General features: G+C 39.6%; 1 protein-coding gene and 1 pseudogene across 10 annotated transcripts in view; one reads left to right on the forward strand and one right to left on the reverse strand.

The window, feature by feature from the left end:
• Window positions 1-23,166, forward strand: part of ST7 (suppression of tumorigenicity 7) — a 221,968-nt gene that overhangs the window by 66,376 nt on the left and 132,426 nt on the right. The gene's annotated exons all lie outside the window — the stretch shown is intronic.
• LOC118711447 lies at window positions 10,640-12,050 on the reverse strand (annotated as a pseudogene).

A 23,166-nucleotide genomic window follows, 5' to 3' on the forward strand; every position in this document is an offset into this window, starting at 1 on the left:
GAATACAGGGGCCATCCTGCTTCTCAAGCTTTTAATTACTTCCTCTCTTTTAGGAGTTTTCCCTTTTTAGTTTAAAGGGAAATAAGTTCTGAAGAAGTTGTAACTACTAGTGGTGAAAGGAACCAGCCTGTGTTGAGCAGTTGCTTTGTATCAGATGTTTCATGTAGATAAACCTAAGAGGGATGTTATCTGTGTTTTGCGGGAAACTGTGGTTCAGGGATGTTATCCATCTTATTAAGAACCCAGTAAGTGACATAAATAAGAGCCAATGCATGTGTGTTTGTGTGTGCTTTTCACTCTGCACATTGTCTCCCCAACAGCCCCGTCACCTGTGGGGTGAGCCCCTTTTCCCAAGCCTGGCACATAAGACCCTTTCAGTGTGTATTCAGCCTGTCTAGTGAGCCTTAGCTTTTTCTTGCTTCTGCGGCACTGCCAACTTCAGCTACTCTTGAAAGTCTTGCTTTTTACCTAATAGGCCATATGCTGGTAAGTTCACACCTGCCAAGTATTTTTCCACTAGCTGGAATACTTTTTCTTTCCTTTTCTGTCTGGGGAGTCTCTGCTGTTCTTGGAATCCCAGTTCATATTTACTTTCTCCATGAAGCCTTTTTTGGCTTCTCTTGGGGAGAAAGTTGGTCATTGCACACTGCTTCCCAGAATGCCACTCATCAGGTGGGAATTACCTGTCCTTCACACTATATTCTAGTTAAGCCCCCGGAATGGAGCTTTCTTCTGTTCTTCGTTTTACCAATACCTAGGACAGGGCCTAGAATATACTAAGTAAATGTTTTTCTTCACTTATTTAATAAAGATATTAAGTATAGTTGGAAACAACTAGGGACTTTGAATTTAAAAATGAAGAATGACAGTTACAATCTGATCTGAGAAAAATCTGAAATCAGAAATGCCCTATGGCTGAAATATTTATTCATGTATTCATTGCTATAGGGTAGTTAGTTATAAATTGGTTAATGGGTTCAGCACCCAGTCTGCTTCTTACTTGAGGCTTAACCTTGCCAACCTACTTATATGTCTGAACCTCCTGATCTACACAATGTGCCTACCTAAGTGTTGATGGGAGAATTTAATGACAGTGAATATAAAGAGACTGCCACATATCAAGCACTGAATAAATATCCAATAAATATAATTACAACAAAGCTTTCTAGAGGAGTTAATATTTTTATTACAACATTACAAATTATAATACATCGAATAGATATAGCAAAATAGTAAACTAAGGACATTGGTCATAAAAAAAAAACTTGTTTTTTATCTTATGTTGTGGATTATTCCTTCAGAATTATTTCTGACTCTCATCTTTTATACTTTTGTACATAGACCTTCTCATTTGAAGTGATAAGTTGGATTTTAAAACATTTAAATAAAGAATATTTAAAAATGGTCAGTATTATAGGGAAACAGTTGTAGTGTTTTATCAGAACAATTTAATTACAGGCATATGACAGTCATAGTGTTGTTTCGGAGCTGGGTTAAGGAGATTTTTATCAAGTAAAGCATTTGATTGCAAGAACTGAAATTTGCCCATAAACAGTGTGGCAGGCCCTGTGATTTGGTGTCCATATGGAGGAACTATGTTAGAGAGTCCTGTATGAAAATTATAAAACCATGCAAATGTGCATGCCAGCTGCAATATGGTTTCATATTGATTATTGTCTGGCACATTATTGTCTCTGCATTGTCAGAAAACTTCCTAGGCTGGCAATATTAAACTATTTGGATTACATAGATATAACGTGAAATCTGTGACATCTAAGGGTAGGTTAGCCAGTTTAATAACAGATGTTTGGAGTCCGGGAGTGTTTTTGTGGTTGTAAGTCTCTGTGCCAAATGTTTATTCTTGAAATTGGCCTGAGAGGGTATGCTGGGAAAAGAAATACAGCAGGAAAAAATGACTTAAGCAGTGAACTTGGAAGTTAGGAATTTATTTGTTCTGCTACAGCTTTTATATACTTGTAAAAATAGCACAAATTACAGATGCAACATAATATTCTTCAATTAATTATTAAACAGTCTGTATAGCTACTAGCAATCTAACAGTGAACAAGATGAAAATGGTTCTTGTCCTCAGGGAGTTTATAGTTTAATAGATAAAGCACACATCATTATTTACCAAACGGTGCAGATGTCGAGGATGACTGGACTTAGCAGATAAGATGGTGAGAGAAAGCTTTCCTGAGGACCTGAGAGTTAAAGTTCAGGATTCCAGACAGCCTGGTGAAGAAGAGCATTTAGGCTGGGAGGGGCTCGGACCATGCGAAGGCTCCGATGGGCCTTGCCAGTTCAGATGAGGGGCTGTATGGCTGTGATGGTGGAGCTGGTGTGGAAGTGGGAACCTAGGAGGCTGTTGTGTAAGATGAGTGGTGATGGTGGCATGGGACCAGGGTAACTGTAGGTGGAGAGATGTTCAGGATGTATCTGGATGGTAGAAGTGGTGGGACTGTTGGATCGGGTGGGGGCATGAGGAGGATGGAGAAATCAAGGAGGACTCCCACGTTTCTAGTTTGAGCAACTGAATGGATGAGGGTGCTGTTAACTGAATAGGAGATTATCTGAAGGAAATAGAGGACACACAACAAAGGCCAAAGGAAATATGAAGGTTGGCAACCCTTAGTAGAGGCTAGCAACCCACATGTTTTTTATTCCCATTCCCTTGCTTTTCACCAAAATAAAAGCTTTTTATCTGCTGTAGACTCTTTGAACACAGCGCAGCCACTGTGTCATTAATAACTGCAGTGTTCTCAAGGAAAAGCACTAGTTGTCAGGCTTGTGATTCTGATCTGGTTTCCCAGAATATTTCACAGGGCAGATATGAAAGGGAAGGTTAATCACAAAAAATGTCATCATTTATTAGTATGGTTCAATTTAAAGGGCCATAATTAAATTTTACTCAGAGTCACTCTTCTTTTTGTAGGTGTGTAAACTTCTATATTAATAAGAGCATATAGGTGGTCCTTGTGCAACCCCCTTACGGCATCACAAGATGGCCGCCATCATATCATCATAAGATGGCCGCCACAAGATGGCTGGCAGGGGAGGGCAGTTGTGGGCGATCAGACTGGCAGGGGAGGGCAGTTGGGGGTGAGATCAGGTCAGTAGAGGAGCAGTTAGGCGTGATCAGGCTGGCAGGGGAGTGGTTAGGGGGCAGTCAGGCAGACAGGCAAGTGGTTAGGAGCCAGCAGTCCCGGATTGTGAGAGGGATGTCCGACTGCTGGTTTAGGCCCGATCCAGTAGGGCCTAAACCAGTAGTCAGACATCCCCTGAGGGGTCCCGGATTGGAGAGGGTGCAGGCTGGGCTGATTAACACCCTCCCGTGCAGGAGTTTCATGCACCGGGCCTCTAGCGAAACTATAAAGGTTCATGGACCTTATTTATAGGAAACGAAATATGTTGATTGGTGTGTTTTGTTTCCAGAGTTATAGTTTTGCAACCTTCCATCCAATATCAGCAGTTTTTTACAGAAACGTAATTATTCTCATTCATTCTTTTTTTTATTATTGATTTCAGAGAGAAAGAGAGAGAGAAAAAAAAAAATCAGTGATGAGAATTATCAATTGGCTGCCTCCAGCACGCCCTCCGCTCACCCCTCTGACCCTCCACAGAAGACAGAGCATCCCACAACCCAGGCATGTACCCTGACCAGGAATCGAACCCTGACCCTGCCTGTGTTTTCTGCTAGGGTTTTTATGGTTTTGTGACTTTTATTTAATTCTTATCCATTTTGGGCTTATTCTTGTGAATTCTTGGGTATAAGTTGGTTGTCTAGTTTTATGTTTTTGTATAAGTATAGTCATTCTTAATATGTCTGTCTAAATGTGCTTTTCTTTTGCCTATATCTATAAATGATGGCTGGTGCAGATAAAATTAAAACTGGAGTTTATAATTTGCTAGGCCAGGGACTGTTTCTCCTCCTATTTATTTATTTATTTATTTATTTATTTTAATACAGTGCTCAGCATTATGCTTTAGATGTAACTGTTTCTGTTTCCATAGGGTTGATTTGATGGAAAATTTTAAAAACTAAAAGCCTGTGGGAATTGTGAGGTATTTGTTTTCATCTTTGAGTCAGGCCTTCTCCTCATAGGAGCTTATTTGATTGAGTTATGTACTGACTTGTCTGTGCTTGATGAGTTGGCTTTCCTAAACTTAGGAAAGAATAGCCAGCTGAAGACCTTTAACATAAACTAGTTATTATATTATTTCAGGCCCATACTAAGTTATCAATTTGAATGCAGTACAAGGAACTTATTTATTGGGATTTATTTTACCTCTTAACAGAATACTTTTGAAAAAAGAAAGTGATGTAGTGGAAAGAAACAAGAGTCCTGATATTTGTGAATAGTACTCATGTGAATTTGGGCCTGTTATTTAATTTCTTGGAACCAACAATTTGTGCTATTAAGTAAGAGGATTAAAAATCAAACTATTTTTCAATTCTTTTTCAAGTTCCTATTACCATCTGTAGAGTCTGGAGGCTACAGTAATCCTATCAATGTGGGATGGTTTCAGACCTTAGTTTATTTGAGGCAATGCCCCTGACTTCTCTACCTCAGCATAATAGCTGTTTCTTAGGTGTGGGTCACAGATTCCAGGATTTACATAAGCTTCCATTGAAAAGCAAGCTCATTTTTATTTTTATTTTTAAATTCTTTATTGTTGTATTTGCAAGTGGATGTCAAGAGTATCAGGAATATTGACTAAGTTATGTGAGTGAGTGGTTGGTAGTACATCTGCTTTTGAGAATGATCATTTTTTAACCAGTCAGTTTATGTAGATCAGACAGGGAAATCAATAACACCCCTCTGCCCCCCCCCCCTTTTTTTTTGCAGAAGAGCACTTAATTCCCATAAAATTTGCAGATGATATTGTTTGCTTTATTTCTAAGTAAAACATAAACATTCAACTTTCTTTAGCTTTATCTGTCTTCAGAAATTAATGGTCAGTTTTTTTGAAAGCAGTTAATGTTGAAAACTTAAAGTATGTTCTTTAATACCAGTTATTAAACATCTTTTTATTGGCTGTTAGTGGGGACCTCTTTATCGTGAAGACACACTGTGCTCCTTTACTTGAAGGCTTAATTTGATTTCTTGGTTCATTGTTTTAAAATTGAATACCATAATTCTTAACAGAAAGCCAAATATCAAAAAAGAGAAGTGGTTAAGAATTGTAAATCCTATTTTTATACCTGGCCTGTATTTTATGAGAAACCACAATACAGAAAAATTTTAACTCAGCTTTTAAGTCAATTGATTGGCATATTTATACAATTGTGATGGTATCAAAGAAATAAAAAATATAATTTGTGTTTTTGAATAGATGATTATTTAAAGGGACAAGAGAAAGAGGGTTCAGGTCAAGAAATGTTTCTTTTGACTTATAACACATGCTAGAATGAACATAAATTATGGCAAAATTTTGAGTGAGTGTGTGTGTGTAGTATTTCTGGCATACATAGTATATATATAAAATTCCTGCTAACTTTAGACATACAGATTTAGACATTTTGGAATTGAGAGAGATGTCATCCCTCAGATACTTAATATCATGAAAGTAGTGCCTCTGGTCAGAAGTACCATGAATTGTCCTCTTGATATTGAATCAAATTCTTGTATACCACCTAACATTAGCTATATTTTAATTTATTTCTGACCTTGGATCTTAAGCTTCCACCAATTTTCAGGATTATTTAAGTATTAAAATGTAGTTTTGCAATTTCATATCCATTTGATTCGTGTATCCAGTTAACACATGAGTAACGGGATCCTTTGGTGTGCATGTCTGGGGTAGCCATGTAGCCTGGTCAGGGGAGTATGGGTGCACTAGAGATGGATAGTGGATGGTCAAAGAAGAGCTATAGATAATGGAAGTCAAAACTGGTCCGAAAGATATGGAATCAGTTGAAGCAGGAAATGCAAACAAGGCAAGCAGAATACCAACTCAAGATTGCAACACCATTGTATTAGAGAAAGGTTTCTTACTACAGTGCTAGAACTAATTTCCTCTAACTCTGTCATGATCCCAGCTGAGTGGAAAACCTTGCCTCTTTCCAGGTGTTTTGTAGCTGGAAGAGATGGTAAGCCTTCAAGTATGTCCTGAACTAAAGTAAAGGCTGGACATGGAATAGAATTACAGAGAACTTGTTATATTGCAAGTTATATTATGAAATGAACATGAAGTTTCTTCACCCCATGTCCTAAAAACAAGCATTAGAAAGCCAAAGCATTTTTTCTGTGTGTGTGCAGCATTTTAATTTCTAAATCAACCTCACCTTTCAAAGTTAATTTATGCATACAATACCATTTCAGCCAAAATCATTCTGGGATTTTGAGAGGAACTTGAAAGGATAATCTAATGGAAAAATAAACACGAGAGGTTTCCAGGGAACTTTCAAAAAGAAGAACAATGAATAATAATGATTAAAAAGTATAAATAAGATCTATGGAACAATATTTGAGTATAGAAATAGATTCAACAATATAATAAAACCTGTTTTCTCCAAAACAGGAAAGATTACAGTGGTGTTGGAATCTGAGTAGCAGTTTTTTAAAAAAGTAGTTACATCAACACCTTTTATTAGCTACCAATATAAAATTGAAATAAATTAGTGAACTTGATTAATTAATGAAATTAATGAGAAAAAAAAAACACCTCATGTTTTAGAAAGACTAAAAGAAAATAGATTAGAATATATAATAGAGCCATGAAAGGATAGCTGTTTTAGTTTTAAAGAAATAAAAAAAATAAAAAGATTTGAAAGAAATTTAAAACATATGCTCAAATAATAACAGTTTTTAATAGGACAATAGCAAAGTGGGAAAATAGATCTGCATCAACATGATGTAAAAAAATCTATATATATAAAAACCCACGACTGGAACAGTGGAATGACCAGAATGACTGGTGGCTATGACATGCACAGTGGCAGCCAACCAGCCTGATCCAGGCCCCAGTCAGCCCGCTTCCCTTCAGTCAGCCCAGCCCAAAGGGCCCCCATCAGGGCAGGACCCACATGTGCATGAATTTGTGCACCAGGCCTCTGGTATCCTTATAAAGTGCTTGTTCATTTTTATCCCCCAAACATTGAGACTTTTATAGATGAATGAAAAAAAGATACTTTACACAGAGGGAAATACAATTAGTAAAGTAAGCCTGAAAAATGTTTATCATAATTCATGATCACAGATTTGATGGAGTATTAGTCATCTCAGGCTGTCATAACAAAATACTGTAGACTGGGTGACTTAAGCAGCAAAAATTTGTTTCACACAGTACTAGAGGCTGAGAATTCTAAGATTAAAGTGTAATTTACTTCTCCTGGCTAGCTTTCTGGCTTGGAGACTACCTACTTCTTACTATATCCTCACATGGCGGAACCAGAGAGAGACATCTATCTGATATCTTTTTTATAAGGGTACTAATCTGATCATGACCTCAACTAAGCCTAATTACCTCACAAAGGTCCATCTTCCAACACAATCTCACTGAGGGTTAGGGCTTCAACATATGAACTTTAGGCAGATTCAGTTCAGTCTATACCAGGTGATAAGTAAGCTTGTCAACAGGGAACCTATCCTAAACTTTTTAAAGCTCCAAGCAGAGAGCTCATTCCTGTTGCACAAATGCTGTCATGGAGATCAGATCAGTATTGGCTAATTAAAAGTGATAGTTGTTGCCTTAGCTGGTGTGCCTCAGTTTTTGGGCATCATCTAGTGCACTGAAAGGTTGCTGGTTCCATTCCCAGTCAGGGCACATGCCTGGGTTACGGGTTACGGGCTTGATCCCTGTTAGGGAGCGTGCAGAAAGCAGCAGCAGCCCATCGATGTTCTGCTCTCACATTGACGTTTTTCTCACACATCGTTTCTCTCTCTCCGCATCTCTCTTCCTCTCTCTTTAAAAATTAATTTTAAAAATCTTAAAAAAAAAGATTTTTTAAAATCTTTTGCTCATTGTGAGATAAAATTCAATCTCACGTTCATAGTAATCTATGGAATTTACTTCAGTGAGTTAGCTTTCTTTTAGAATGCTAAGCCACAATATCACTTCAGTTCATGTGTTTCTTTTCCTTTTCTAAAACGTGAACATATTTTATACTAGAGGCCCAGTGCATGAAATTTGTGCACAGGTAGGGACCTTAGAGGCTGCCGGCTACTAGCTGGGGCCTCCCTTCTTGGCTGCTGGCTGGGGTCTTCCTTTGTTCCGTGCTGCCCTCCCTCTCCCCCCCCCCCCCAGGTGGTCAGTGCATGTCATAGTGAGTGAGCGAATGCCTAGCTGGTCAGACTCCCAAGGGGACACTTTGCATATGAAGCTTTTATATAAATATAGATATGCTAAGTTTTCTAGAATACAATACGTTTGTGAGATTGCCTCAAAAGAAATAATTACATTAGTTTTTCATAGGAAAATTAAATTTAGGTTCTTTGTAAGAAGTAAGTCAATGTTTATGTACTCTGATTTTCAAATATTGGATAGACTTCAGGATGAGAGACAAAAGAAGAAATGTATATCCTGAGCTTGGCCAGCACTTCTTGTGACCAAACTGTTATGTTTTGTGCCAAAAATAAATGGGTTAGTTCTGTCACTTCAGTTAGAATTATTGGTGCCATAATCCCCCAAATAGGCAAATAGAGTGGAACACAAAATGGGAACTTGCTTTGAGTTTTGTACATTTTTCAAGAGGAAGAGAAAATTAAGAGATCTCTTGGTTTTGACTTTTGTTGATTCTCTTATTCTGTATCTAATGATATTTTAAAAGTATTGATTCTTAAGCAAACTATAGTAAGTGCATTATCCTGTACGTGGAAAAAAATTACAATAAAAAATAGCTGAAAATTAATTCTTGTTTGTTTGCTTTTGGGTTGTTGTCCTCCCTCCCTCCCCCCCACCGCCATGCCACTCAGTTCTCTTTTGCAGTCCTAAACAGAATTAAATTAGAAAGAAAATCTGGGTGATAGGTTCTTTTTATAATATTCTAATGATTTTATATAAATGATAAAATACAGTTCGGATTCTTCTTGTTTTTGCTTTAAACCCAGTACAAAGATAAAAGGTTTTCAGACTGGTAAAGTTTTGTTTTTTTGTTGCATTTCCTTCACTTAACAGGCAGTGGAGGAAGAATTGTATGTTTGTCTTTGTATAAAATAATTCTAAGACTGCTTTCAGGGACATACATTTATGCCAATGTGTGTCATTTATAGCAATTTCCAACAGGTATTATTTACATCAATCTGTATCACTGCCTGTATATAAGATTTGAAGTACAATAATTTTCAGAACATTTTAGGGAAATAATTAGATTTCCTCATATTTATTCAGTAATATAGCTGTAACAACTAATAATATGACATTGATTTAAATATTTTTTTTATTTGTTATCTTTGGCTTTTTAATATGGTATTTTATTAAGCAGTAAAATAAAAATCTTTTTGTGTTGAGGATAAATATTTATGTGCCAGTATATGTGGGTAAGGTCTTTTTTCTTCTTCATTATCTGACTCATTGTATGGTAAATAAATGCACATTCCTCTATTTTTCCTTCAGTTAATGCTTTCTTAGAAAATTTTAAGAAATGTGAAGTGCTTACCAAGATTCCATAGTTGGTTCACAGTAGAACTAGGAATTTGAGGGCTTTTTGATTCAATTCTGGTCCTGATGCACCTTCTTCTATAGCATGTTCACTCTTCATTCTGCGTTCTCTCCAGTGTGGGTTGGGTAAGTGGAACAAAAAGGGATATAATCCAGGTCACCATTATCTTTCCCTTAGTAGCCTTTGAGAACATGTTCTTACCCCTCACAGCAGCCAGTGATGTTTTTGAAATATATTTGGATCATATCTTTCTCTGCTTAAAAGCCTTCAGTGATTTTTCCATTGTACTAAGAATAAAATTTGGAATACTTATTTTGGTCTACAAAACCTAGCACATTCTAGCTCCTGTTATCTTTCCCTTGCTGGTCTAGTGTCCTCTGACTATACATAGTTCCTGAAACCACTCACACCCATGTTTGCCTCAAGACCTTTGCATTTTCACTTTCTTTTGTCTGCAGTTCTTAAGTTCTTTCTGACTATCTTCAACTGATTACATTTCAGCACAAATGTAATTTCCTGAGGAGACTCCTTCCAATTTTACTTATATTCTTTCTTCTGGCATTAAAATCTTGTCTTTAGTCCTAACCAGTTTGTCTCAGTGGATAGAGCGTCGACCTGTAGACTCAGGGTCCCAGGTTCGATTCCAGTCAAGGGCATGTACCTTGGTTGTGGGCACATACCCAGTAGGGAGTGTGCAGGAGGTAGCTGATCAATGTTTCTCTCTCATCGATGTTTCTAACTCTATTCCTTTTCCTTCCTCACTGTAAAAATTCAGTAAAATATATAAAATCTTGCCTTGGTATTAAACTAGAGGCCCGATGCACGAAATTCCTGCATGGGTAGGGTCCCTAGGCCTGGCCAGCAATCAGGGCCAATCTGGGGGGCTACCAGCGGGGTGATTAGGGCCCCTGCTTGCACCTGCCTTGGCCTGGCGCTGCCTGCTAGCCCCGCCCTCCGCTGCTGATTGCCATCTGTGAGGCGACTGGTGGGGCTATTGGGGCCTCGGCTCACACCCCCCTTGGCCTGGTGCCACATTCACCTGCTCCACCATCCCGCAGCAGTCCCGCTCTTGTCGGGGCCCATTGGGCCGGCAGCACTTCCACTGGCACCTGCTGCATCACCGATGCCCACCGCCTCCTGGTGGTCAGCACACGTCTAACTCCTGGTCAGTCAAACTCCCGCCCGTGGGGACAATTTGCATATTAGCCTTGTATTATATAGGATAATAATAATAATAATAACAATTTGGGTTCCCTTTCAGTGTGTCTGTCACTGAGTATTGCCTTTAACCCTGTTTATAGATTAGGAAGAAGATACTTTCCCAGATAACAGTAAATTGTGAACCAGGATTTAAACCCAGGCTTCTTGCACAAGACTATCAACACTGGGAAGACAGGAGCCATATCTATGGATTGTTTTATTTCTAGTGTCTGGTATATATGTAGTATGTGTATTACATCTTCAAGAAATACATGCTGAACAAATGACTTAAAAAAATTAAACATAAAAAAACTCCACAATACTTTAATTCTAGCCTAACCACTTTAGGGGTAATGGGCAATGTCTGGGGCCAATCTTTGGGTACAGTGCTCCAACAAGGCTCCTGAGGGGGTCTTACCTTGAGGGAGCTGAGCCCCAAACAGGGCAGGGGCAGGCATGGGGAAAAGGCACTGCTCCGGGCAAAGGAGATCTTCATGGAGTTGTTCTGGGTGATCGTGAAGCCCTGTAGGGTGTCATGGGCAGCCTCTGCCTGCACCTCATCATCAGACTCCACGAAGGTGATATTGTGCCGCCTGGGACTATGCAGATCTTCTTGAAGCTAGGGAACTGGGTTGACAGCATGAACTCATTTTCTCAGGTAGGTTGTAAAGAACAAGACGTGCTTTTGTGGGCTTTCTGAAAGAGCCTTGGCAGCTGGCATCTGGCCTGGCATAAGCTGCTGTGTGGGTATGGCCCCCAGTGGGATCTGGCTGGGTGCGAGGCCTGGAGGTGGGGTCATGCCAGGGGTGCCATGTGGGGAGGCTGACCCTGCATGTACTGCATGGTGAGGTGCTCCTGAGTCACCGGTGGCATGCCCAGGACCGGCCCCAGGCTGCCCCCACTGTGAGGGCAACTGCCCTGCCTCCTTGGCAGCCGAGGCTCCTGGCTCTTGGGCTTCCTCTTCTGTGTATGGTCTGACTGGGCAGTGATATCCAAGTTGGTCTTGGTGTACTGGAGGCACATGTGCTTGTCGTAAAAGGGGAAACCCTGCAGGGAGCAGGGCATTGGTGCTGTGAGCTTGTCATGACAAAAGCCTGGCCCTCATCTTTAGGCCCTGTGACACCAGGGTGTCAGTCTGGCCAAAGGGGGAGAAGACAGCATACAGGGATTTTCTCACTGAGGTGGTTGATATAAATAGCGTGGTTGGGCAGGAACTGCCATGGAGAGACCTGCCAAGGTAGGGCATCGGAACCACAGTTCCAGCATGTGGCTCCTGCTGGGTTTGAGTCAAATGGCTTTTTATTTTATTTTTAGAACTTTACTGAAATATAATTCACATACAGTAAGATCTACCCCATTAAAGTATACAATTCAGGTTTTTAGAGGTGTGCGACTATTATCATGATCTAATTTTAGAACGATTGTATCACCCCCAAAGAAACGCCTACCCATTAGCAGGCACTTTCTGTTCCCTCCCCCGCCCCCCTTCCTTTGAAAACCACCAGTCCACTTTCCGTCTCTGGGTGTTCTTATTCTGGAATTTTCATATAAGTGGAATTATACAACATACGCCTTTTGTGGCTGGCTTCTTTAGTTTTGCACAGTGTCTTCAAGTTCCATCCATACTGGGGCTTGCATTAGTGCCCCAGTACTCTGCTGCTGAATGTAATTCTGTGTTTGGATATATACCACATTTTATTAATCAGTAATCATTTGATGGGAATTTGGGTTGTTTCTACTTTCTGGATTTATGAATAGCACTACCATGAACATTTGTATACAAGTTTTTGTGAGTACATATTTTTTCAGTTCTCCTGGGAATCTTATGGTAACTCTATGTTTAACATTTGGGGAAAAAAAGCCAAACTGTTTTCCAGAGTGGCACAATCACCAAGACCTGTCAGAGAAAACCAGAGCTTGATAGTTAAGAGCAGTGAAAACAAATTCTATTCAGGATTATTGCCATAGGGAGAAAGAGACCTCAATATGAAATTGGGCAGAATTCCAATACAACAAGGAGAAGTGGGGATTTATAGCCAAGGAGCAGGATGGGACTAGGGGGGCAGGGAATCAATAGATAGAAAATTACTAAGAGGGTGGGGCAATTTTTGCTATACTGACCTAACAGGATTCTTTTTCTTTTTAAATAAGTTTTTATTGATTTTTTTTCTTTTTTTTTTTTAGAGAGAGAGAGAGGAAAGGAGAAGGAGAAATAGAAACATTAATGATGAGAGACAGACATTGATTGGTTGCCTCTTGCATGCCCCCTACTGGGGATTGAGCCAGCAACCCAGCATGTACCCTTACTGGGAATGGAATTGACGATCTCTTGGTATATGGACGACCCTCAACCTACTGAGCCACACCGGCTGGGCCCTAACAGGATTCTTGCTGAAGGGTGATCAGCTATCACTTGGTCAGATAGTGAAGGTGATCAGATATCAACGGTGGGCGATTCTGGCTAAACGTACTTAATAAGAATCTTGCTAAAAACTGGGCGATGCAAGGCAGACAGGCAAGTCTGCAAGTCAAGGCCTAGTTGGAAAGAGGATTCAGAGGACCCTGATTAAAGTTTAGTTGAAGAGAGACTTTTTGTCAGACCCATAACAAATAATTCAGGGATTACCTGTCCAGTGTTCTTCCTCAACTCTATTAGCAAGGAGGTTCCGATAACTTATTTTAAATTTCCTTAAATTCTACACAGTGACATTTCATTCAGCATCCAACAGTTATTTATTGACATGGTGTTTGATCTGGGTTACAGCTTATACACTATTTTTGAATCTGGTAAAGCTACTTTATTTTCAATTTAATGCTCACAAATTAGTATTTGTGTTTTGTTTGTTTTTAAATCTGTATGGAAACATTTAGCAAATGATAGTTTAGGCCTCTTTGGCATGTTCTCATTTATACTGTAAAGAAAAGAGTGAAAGACAATATCATATATCATTGTAGGATTCATAGTTTAGGACACTTGTCTCATTTAAATAAATTACTATTTCCACCATAAATGTACATTTTAAGCATAATGAATACCTAATTTCTTTCTTTTTCTTTTTCACTTTTTTTTTCTTTTATAAAAAGAGTTTTCTTTCTGTGCTTTAGAGTGGTATTGGCTCTGATCCAGGACTAAATTGTTTATTACTATTACTACTTTATCCAATTTACTGAAACATTGTTAGAGTATATCGTTTATAAATTAACTAGCAGCTGCTAAAAATGATTTTAATTTTCTCACAAACTTTTTTTTTTTAAAATCCTCAACCAAGGATATTTTCCCATTGATTTTTAGAGAGAGGGAAAGACAGAAATATCGATGTGAGAGAAACACATCAATTGGTTGTCTCCTGCACGAGGCAACCAGAAATTATAATCTGATTGCCGGGGAGGAGCCTGCAACTAAGAAATGTGCCCTTGACCGGAATCGAACCTGAGACCTTTCTGTCCGCAGGCCAGTGCTCTATCCACTGAGCCAAACCGTCTAGGTTTCAGGAACTTTTAAATCCTTTGTTTTTTCTACTTTACTACCACCCATCTGCAGAACATCATGTAACTTTAACTACTGCAAAGTAAAATTTATTTTGAGAATTTAGCAATGCTCCTGAAAAGATGTGGCTGTCTTGGGGAGCTGGGAATCCAGAGTTGTTACTCAGTTAGAAAAATGAAGGCCTCCTCTGAGTGACTAAAGCAGAGCTTCACCACTGTTAGCTACAGCCTCTCCTGTGCAGTTAGTAACTAATGTGTGCCAACTCTCATTGTAAGGATTATAATTGCTTGGGTTACATTCACATTCATGACGCACGCCTCTCACCTTCTGTGGTGCTCATTCTCTGTTTCTTGAACTAATGTGCCATTTTGCCTTTCATTTTGGTGTGGGGAACTCCTCTTTTAGGGGATGTAAAGCAGAGAGCAGCTGGGGGAAGAATGAATACTCAGAACCCAGTGCCAGGATTACATACTGATGCACAATCTGAGATGGGATCTTTTGAGATACCGTAGTTAAAAGGAAACAGCCAGTGGAACTGCAGCTGGCCTTGCCCTGGCACGTGATGCTAGTCAAGGAGGTACTTGGCTTCCCTCTGCGGCATTTCATTCCCGGGTTGCCAGCTGCTTCAGGCCAGCTGCTTGGGCACAGCTAAAGTAAAGGCAAGAAAATTATCACTATATATTACCTGTGTTTTATGCTTGAAAATCCGCTATTAATTTCTAAAGCTTAGAATGTTGGCAATAGCATGTGGATGAAAGCTTAAAACTTAGAGCTCCAAAAGGAAAATAGTTTATCCTTTCTGCCTCTGCAGAAGAGGTTTTCAAAGGCTGTGTCTTCCCTTTTAGATAATTTTTAGAATAAAGGGAAAATATTTTTCATTTTCACTTTTACAATGTGATTAGATATAATTGAATTTTAATAAGTACATTGCAAAATGAATAGGCTTGTATTTTAAGTTTCATGGATTTAGAATTTGCAGGAAGAAGAAGGTAACTACTAAAATTTAAATGCCATCCTGCAATGGACCTTCTGAATAGGAACTTAATATGTAATTCAACCCTTCTGCTGTGAACTTGCCCATTTCAGATTCTAAACTTTATGTCTAGCAATAAACAATATTACTTTTTTTTTGTATCTTTTTGATTGATTATAATTTCTGGAAGACTGTCTTAACTTGTTCCTTTATGTATTCTTCAATGGAAAACTCAGCTATTTAAGAGCATCAGAATTGACATGAACTTCCCAGTGCACACTGGATGTACAGTTTGGTTCAAGAGTTATCATGTGCACCTCCTGAGCTGTGTCCCAGCTTTTAGGCTCTTCCCCTTTGGGTCGTGCTTCTCATACTTCCTTGTTAGAAGTCCTAGAAATAGATAAGGCATAGGATGATGAAACAGGATCCCCTTGAAGGCCCTTTTAAATTAGGTTAACGTTGCATCCTGTCTTGCAATATATTCATGATTACTTAAATACTGGAGGCCCTGTGCACGAAATTCATGCACAGGAGTGGGGGGTGTGGTGTGTGTGTCCCTCAGCCCAGCCTGCCCCCTCTCCAATCTGGGACCCCTTGAGGGATGTCCAACTGCCCAGTGGGATCGGGTCTAAACAGGCAGTCAGACATCCCTCTAACAATCCAGGACTGCTGGCTACCAACTCCTCACCTGCCTGCCTTCCTGATTGCTCCTAACCGCTTCTGCCTGCCAGCCTGATCACATCTAACCACTTCCCTGCCAGCCTGATTGATGTCTAACTGCCCCCCTGCCAGTCTGGTCACCCCTAACTGCCCTCCCTTGCAGGGTTGACCGCCTGCAACTGCCCTCCCTTGCAGACCTGGTCCCTCTCAACTGCCCTCCACTGCAGGCCTGGTGCCTCCCAACTGCCCGCCCCTGCTGGCCATCTTGTGGTGGCCATCTTGTGTCCATATGGGGGCAGCTATCTTGATCTTGTGTGTTGGAGTGATGGTCAGTCTGCATATTACTCTTTTATTAGATAGGATAGAGGCCTGGTGCATGGGTGGGGCCAGCTGGTTTGCCCTGAAGGGTGTCCTGGATCAGGGTGGGGGTTCCCTGGGACATGGGGCAGCCTGAGTGAGAGGCCTGTGATGGTTTGCAGGCCAGCCATGCCCCTTGGTGACCAAAGTGGGATTTATTTACCTTCTACAAATGAAACCTTATAGCTTGGAGTGGACCCAAGCCTCCTGCTCGCTTTGTGGCCCACAGCCATTTCTTTGGGATTTGTGTATCTTCTATAATTGAAACTTTGTAGCCCGGAGCAGAGGCCTGGGCCGGCCAGGCTGTGTGGAAAGCTTTGCTCCCATTGCCTGGGGCAACCCTAGCCTCCTGCCCTTTCCAGCTCCGTGGCAGATGCCATTTCTGTTTGGTTTGTTTACCTTCTGTAATTGAAACTTTGTAGCCTTGAGTGGAGGCTTAGGCCAGCAAGGGCAGGTGGAAAGCTTGGCTTCCTCCGTTACTGGGGAAACCCAAGCCTCCCTCCTGCTCTCTGTGGCTGTAGCCATCTTGGTTGGGTTTATTTACATACTCGCTCTGATTGGATGGTGGGTGTGGCTGGTGGGTGTAGCAGAGTGATGGCTAATTTGCATATTACTCTTTTTATTAGGTAGAATACAAATACTTAATTATCATGTAACGAAGTAAAATTGATGCTCCAGGAAGATATTGTAACTGACAACACAGATTCTCTTGCCTGCCTCAATGAAAGCCAAACTGGCGAGACAGGTGCTGGTACAAAAAGAAAGATGTTTATTCAGGCGCTGCAACCTGGGAGAATGGTGGACTCTGATCTCAATAACAATCTCCCTTTCCTGTTCATGCCTATGGTTCTGAGAGGAACAGGGAGGAAAGGATTTTTTTTCTATCCAATTATCTTTTTAGATTTTGGTATACTGGGGCCCTGTCCATTCACCTTTCTAGCTTTTGGCATGTTTGTGGGCACTGTCTACTCATATTTCTAGATTTTTGGATGTTTACTGTAAGAATCTCTCCCTGTGCCATCATGGCCAATGGGAGAGACTCTAAAACACTCCCTGATTGCCTAGAGAAGCTAAAGCAAACAGCAGTTAGCATAAAAGTGCAAAAAGAAACATTGCAAGGCCAGTGGACTTTGAATATTCGGCAGGGCTGAGAAACAGAATAAAACTGCCCTGCTGTGGGGGCAATGGCTTGAGGCAATTTCCCTACCTGATAATCTTTACATTGTTTACCAAACTTTACCTTTGAACTGCTACAGGGAACATGTATATTCAAGTAAATAAAGGGGTCTAGGCAAGGACTCTCTGTCTCTTTAAGAAAGAGGCTCCACCGGGCTCCAATACCTTCTAAATTCATATTTCTTATATAGCATTTTCATTTGTGCGTCGGCCACTCCTTAAGATCCGAATCCGCCATGAAGGTTGTGGCAGCATGGCAGATTTAAATTGGGGTTTTCTGATGTTATTTGCACCCTGGTTTGGAAAATTCTGGACATAGTGTGACTTTGGGAGAAATTTTTTTTTTTTTTTTTTTTTTTTTTTTTTTTTTTTTACCTTATAGTCCTTTACTTGAAGGCACCTGATAGACAACAGGTATTTTCAGAGCATATGGTGGTAGAATTTTGATAGTTGCCAGCTTTTCTCAGGTGTCTACACTTAGTGTTATGAAAAGAGATCAGCCTGTGGGGACAGAAAGGTCCCGGGTTCGATTCCGGTCAAGGGCATGTACCTTGGTTGCGGGCATATCCCCAGTAGGGGGTGTGCAAGAGGCAGCTGATTGATGACTCGCTCTTATCGATGTTTCTAACTCTGTATCTCTCTCCCTTCCTCTCTGTACAAAATCAATAAAATATATTAAAAAAAAAAAAAAAAAAAAAAAAAAAAAAAAAAAAAAAAAGAGAGATCAGCCTGAAAGTCTAGCAGTCTGAATTTTTAGGCCTGGTTCACTATTAACTTGTGATATTGAAGAATGAAGATGAAAATAATTACTGTAAAACAAGTTGCAAAATCATTCAAATATATTGTATTTATGAAAAAAATTATACAAGTAGTATTCTTCAGGTTGCTTACATATGTAAAAACCCATAGTTTAAAGGTTTTGAATTTATTTTGAATTTATTATAAGTCTATTGAACTTGTCATAACAATTTTTACTTGATCTGTGGCAGAAGTTCTACCTACAGAAATAAAGGTGTGCAGCTGCATTGGAGCAGAAGCTAGATAATATAGGGGCTGTAGTTTCTATGTTCCCAAATTAAGACATTTAGCCTAATGGGAAGACTAAGAATAAGAAGTTTAGCCTCTTTATGCAACACGTTGTTGTCCCTGTAGCCACATGAGGAACGGTGTGTTTCTGGGCGCCCTCTGCTATGCTCTACCTCCTGTTCTCAGGCCTGTCTGGTAGGATGAGACCTGGGCCAGTGTGAAACCAACAGGAGAAAGACACTTATCCTTCCAGATTTAGGCTTTTCTAGAACAGTTGTTCCATAAATAGCAGAGGATTTCTATAATTAAATAATTTCTCCTCATCTCCTACCTTAGAAACGAGAGAATTTCAGAAGGTCCCATTTAAAAAATAGATTAGAGCCGAAACTAGTTTGGCTCAGTGGATAGAGCGTCGAGCTGTGAACTGAAAGGTCCCGGGTTCGATTCCAGTCAAGGGCATGTACCTTGGCTATAGGCACATCCCCAGTAGGGGGTGTGCAAGAGGCAAATGATCGATGATTCTCTCTCATTGATGTTTCTAACTCTCTATCCCTCTCTGTTCCTCTCTCTAAAAAAATCAATAAAATATATTAAAAAAATAGATTAGAAAACAAAGATGCAGAAAATATCTTGGTAAAACTGATGAAAATGAAAGTGGATTTTTCATTTCTAGATTATCAATTCAGGATTTAGCTAATGAAGGTACCAACTCAAGATTTAGATTTAGCTGATTTAATGTGTGTGTGTGTGTGTGTGTGAATGTTCATATGTCAGAACTCCTTTAGCATAAGTATTGCTTTTTGTGAATTCTTAGCAAGTTATAAATATTGCTTCCTTTTCTCTAAAACCCTATAAAGATGGTAGAAGTATAAAATGTGCATTTCTGTCTGGCAGGGTGGGCCAGTTGGTTGAAGCGTTGTCCCATACACCAAAAAGATTGCTGCTTTAATTCTGGTCAGGGTACATATGGGAGGCAACCAATCAATGTTTCTTTCCCTCTCTGTCCTCCCCCTTCCTCTGTCTCTAAAATTAATAAATATATCTTTGGGTGGGGATTAAAAACAGTATCTTTTAAAAAGTACATTTATGACTAGGTTTGGCTAGCAAACAAATTTATTCAAGATCCTGAAGGAGTGTCCTCCAGCCAGAGAAGTCACATTTAGGAATCCAGAAACTTTGCTTTTATACTCCTGTAAACAGATGAGTCTTATAAATTAAGCCATAATAGGCCCCAATTAGATTTTCATGGAGTTAAATTATTTAGAGTGAATAATATGCAGCAGCAGCAGTAGCAGCCTGGCCTATGCCCTCTCACAGCCTGGGAGCCCTGGGGGCTGTCTGACTTAAGACTTAGTGGGCCTAAGCCATCAGTCAGACATACTTAGCATTGCCCCGGAGGCAGGAGAGGCTTCCACCACTGCTGCTGTGCTCGCCAGCCTTGCATCTGCCTTCTGGCTGAGCAGTGCTCCCCCTGTGTGAGCACATTGATCACCAGGGGGGCAGCTCCTGCATTCAGTGTCTGCCCCCTGGTGGTCAGTCATTTCACCATTTGGTCATTTGCATATTAACCTTTTATCATATAGGATTATTGTTATTGACAACATGTAGATTTGCCTTATTTTAAGCAAACCTAAAAAAATGCATGTTGTCAAACTTTTGGATTTTTGCTAGTCTAATCAGTGAAAAGGGTTTATCTCGTGTGGGTTTGAATTCTCTTGTGAAAGAAGTATTAATTTCTAAGAACTCTTTATTAGTGAGCTATATTTATTTGTGATGAGTTACAAAAGTGTGTGGTTTTTAGCTTAAATACTGTGCTACATTTGTCCTTAGAGAATTGTCCATTTTCTTAGAGTTGAAAAGGGCCCCACTGTCTAAAATTTCTGGTTCAGAGACCTTAAGCTACTGAATCGAGAGAGTAAATCTGACTTGTAGATCTTTCTAGTCTAGAGAATAATGTCCCATGTAGATAGAAAGAATACATTGATGGACAGGGAAGAACTCTTAGTTGCAACTATGTTATGTAATAGTTTTGTACAGTATTATCATAGAATTCATAGCATAGCTTGCAGTTCTATAATGTTAAGAAGGTGCAACTCATATTTAAACAATTTAATGGTATAATAGAATAGTAAAAATAAGGATTTCAAGAACTATAACCATTGTTTTTACAGCCTTAGTTTTAAGAGCATTGCTGATAAGAGGTGTTAATTCAGCCATCTGCTGATACAAGTTAATTGCACTTAATGAGTTATAATATAGTAATTGTGAATCCAAGTTATCATGTTACTTTCATTTTTTTCTATTATGTGATTGTCAACTTATACTCTGCAGTAACTTAAATTATTTATACAGTGCTGCTTAAAGCCCAGGGTGAGGCATAGAAATTCTTTTTTAAAAAAGAGAGGAAGAGAGAGGGATAGAGAGTTAGAAACATCTATGAGAGAGAATCATCGATCAGCTGCCTCTTGCACACCTACTGTGGATGTGCCCGCAACCAAGGTACATGCCCTTGACTGGAATCGAACCTGGGACCTTTCAGTTCGCTGGCCGATGCTCTATCCACTGAGCCAAACTGGTTTCGGCAGCATAGAAATTCTTATCCAGCTGGGAAAGACATGCCAGCTGCAATGGTAGCAAGATTGATGCACAGCACCAGGGTCATTTCTGTTCTTATAAAGCTTGAGGAAGAATGGAATCACAAGAGGCATGGTTGTATGGGTGCTTTTATTGGTGATAAAGTTTGAATTAGCGTATGCAGGACATTCTAAGACAATGTCCACTCTGTTAGTTATTTGATTGGGATGAATTCTCTCTCAATGTTTAATCTGCAATTAAGTCATGTTACCAGCCCACAGTGACACTGAAGGGTGGTAATAGTGCTTGGGTGGTGGCATTGCTCAGTGCAGATTATGTATTATATATGAAATCAATCTGGCTTCCTAAATGGCCCTCCTTCTCTGTCTTTGGAACGTTATTTTAGGTTCTTGAAAAAAATCTGTGTTACCCATATACGCAATAAATGCTTTGAAACAAACGAGTCCATACAAGATTTTGTGATTGCAGCATTGCAAACATTAAACATCATTGACTATTCTTATACCATCTTTCTAAAACTGGAATTCACATACATATAAACATATATAACTTTTCATATTTAGTTCTCCTAAAATTTTCTTAATAAAGATAGGAGAGTTTTGTTGTTGCTGTTGTTGCTTAATCTGTCAATTTACCCTTTAGTAACTCATTTAAACTAAAATAAATTTAAATGTTCTTTTAAAACTCCCTTAAATTTCTGCTTCAGAAAGTCTTACTCAGTGAAGTAAAAAATAACATTGGTTGTTTTAAAAATTACATATACTTTTATTGATTACAGTAATAATAAATGTGTGTATAAAAATTTTAAGACTATAAAGATTATAAAGAGTATAAAGTGAAAGTTCCATGTAATTCCACCCTCCAAAGATGGTTTTATGGGCTTTTAGTTGATAATAGCATAAAAACTCCATTAGAAAGAATGAAAGTAACATGCTTTGAAAATATTTTCCCACCTCGATTAGAAAACAACACATATAGTATAAAATTTCTAGTTTATAGTGAAGCAAACAACAATAAATTATACATAATTCTACTAAGAATGTTTATTTTGTGTCTTTCCACATTTCTTTCTATGTTCAGAAACTATACATGTTCATGCACAAACTTCTGGTGTTGATTAGTAGATAAGCAAGATCTCATTATATATATAAAAGGCTAATATGCTAAGTGTCTGACCAACTGTTTGACCGGTAGCTATATGATACTCACTGACCACCAGGGGGCAGGATCTTTGACCACATGGGGGCAGCCATCTTGTGTGTTGGAGTGATGGTCAATCTGCATATTACTCTTTTACTAGATAAGATGGAGGCCTGGTGAATGGGTGGGGCCAGCTGGTTTGTCCTGAAGGGTGGGGGTTCTCCTGGGGCGTGGGGAGACCTGGGTAAGGAACCCAGGGTGGTTTGCAGGCTGGCCATGCCCCCCAGCGACCCAAGCGGAGGCCCTGGTATCTGGAACTTATTTACCTTCTACAATTGAAAGTTTGTAGCCTGGAGCAGAGCCAAGCCTTCTGCTAGCTCCATAGCGGCAGGGGATTTATTTACCTTCTATAATTGAAGCTTTGTATCCTTAAGCAGAGGCCTGGGTCTGCCAGGGTGTACAGGAAGCTTGGCTTCTTCCTTCACCTGAGAATCCAAAGCCTCCCTCCTGCTTCCTTCTTGGCTGCAGCCATTTTGGTTTGGTTGATTTGCATGTTTGCTCTGATTGGCTGGTGGGTGTGATTTCTGGGTATAGCTGAGTGATGGTTAATTTGCATTTTACTCTTTTATTGGATAGGATTATTTTATCCATTTTGAGTTTATTCTTCTGTATGGTGTAAGTTGGTGGTCTGGTTTTATTTTTTTGCATGTACCTGTCCAATTTTCCCTACACCATTTATTGAAGAGTCTATCTCTGCTCTGATGTATGCTCTTGCCTCCTTTGTCAAATATTAATTGAGCATGGTGACTTGGGTTGATTTCAGGGTTCTCTGTTCTGTTGCATTTATCTATATGCATGTTCTTGTGCCAGTATCAGGATGTTTTAAGTACAGTGGCTTTATAGTATAACTTGATATCTGGTATTGTGATCCCTCCAAGTTTGTTCTTT

Source organism: Pipistrellus kuhlii, unplaced genomic scaffold (assembly GCF_014108245.1).
Source record: "Pipistrellus kuhlii isolate mPipKuh1 unplaced genomic scaffold, mPipKuh1.p scaffold_m20_p_10, whole genome shotgun sequence".
NCBI classification, from domain to species: Eukaryota; Metazoa; Chordata; class Mammalia; order Chiroptera; family Vespertilionidae; genus Pipistrellus; species Pipistrellus kuhlii.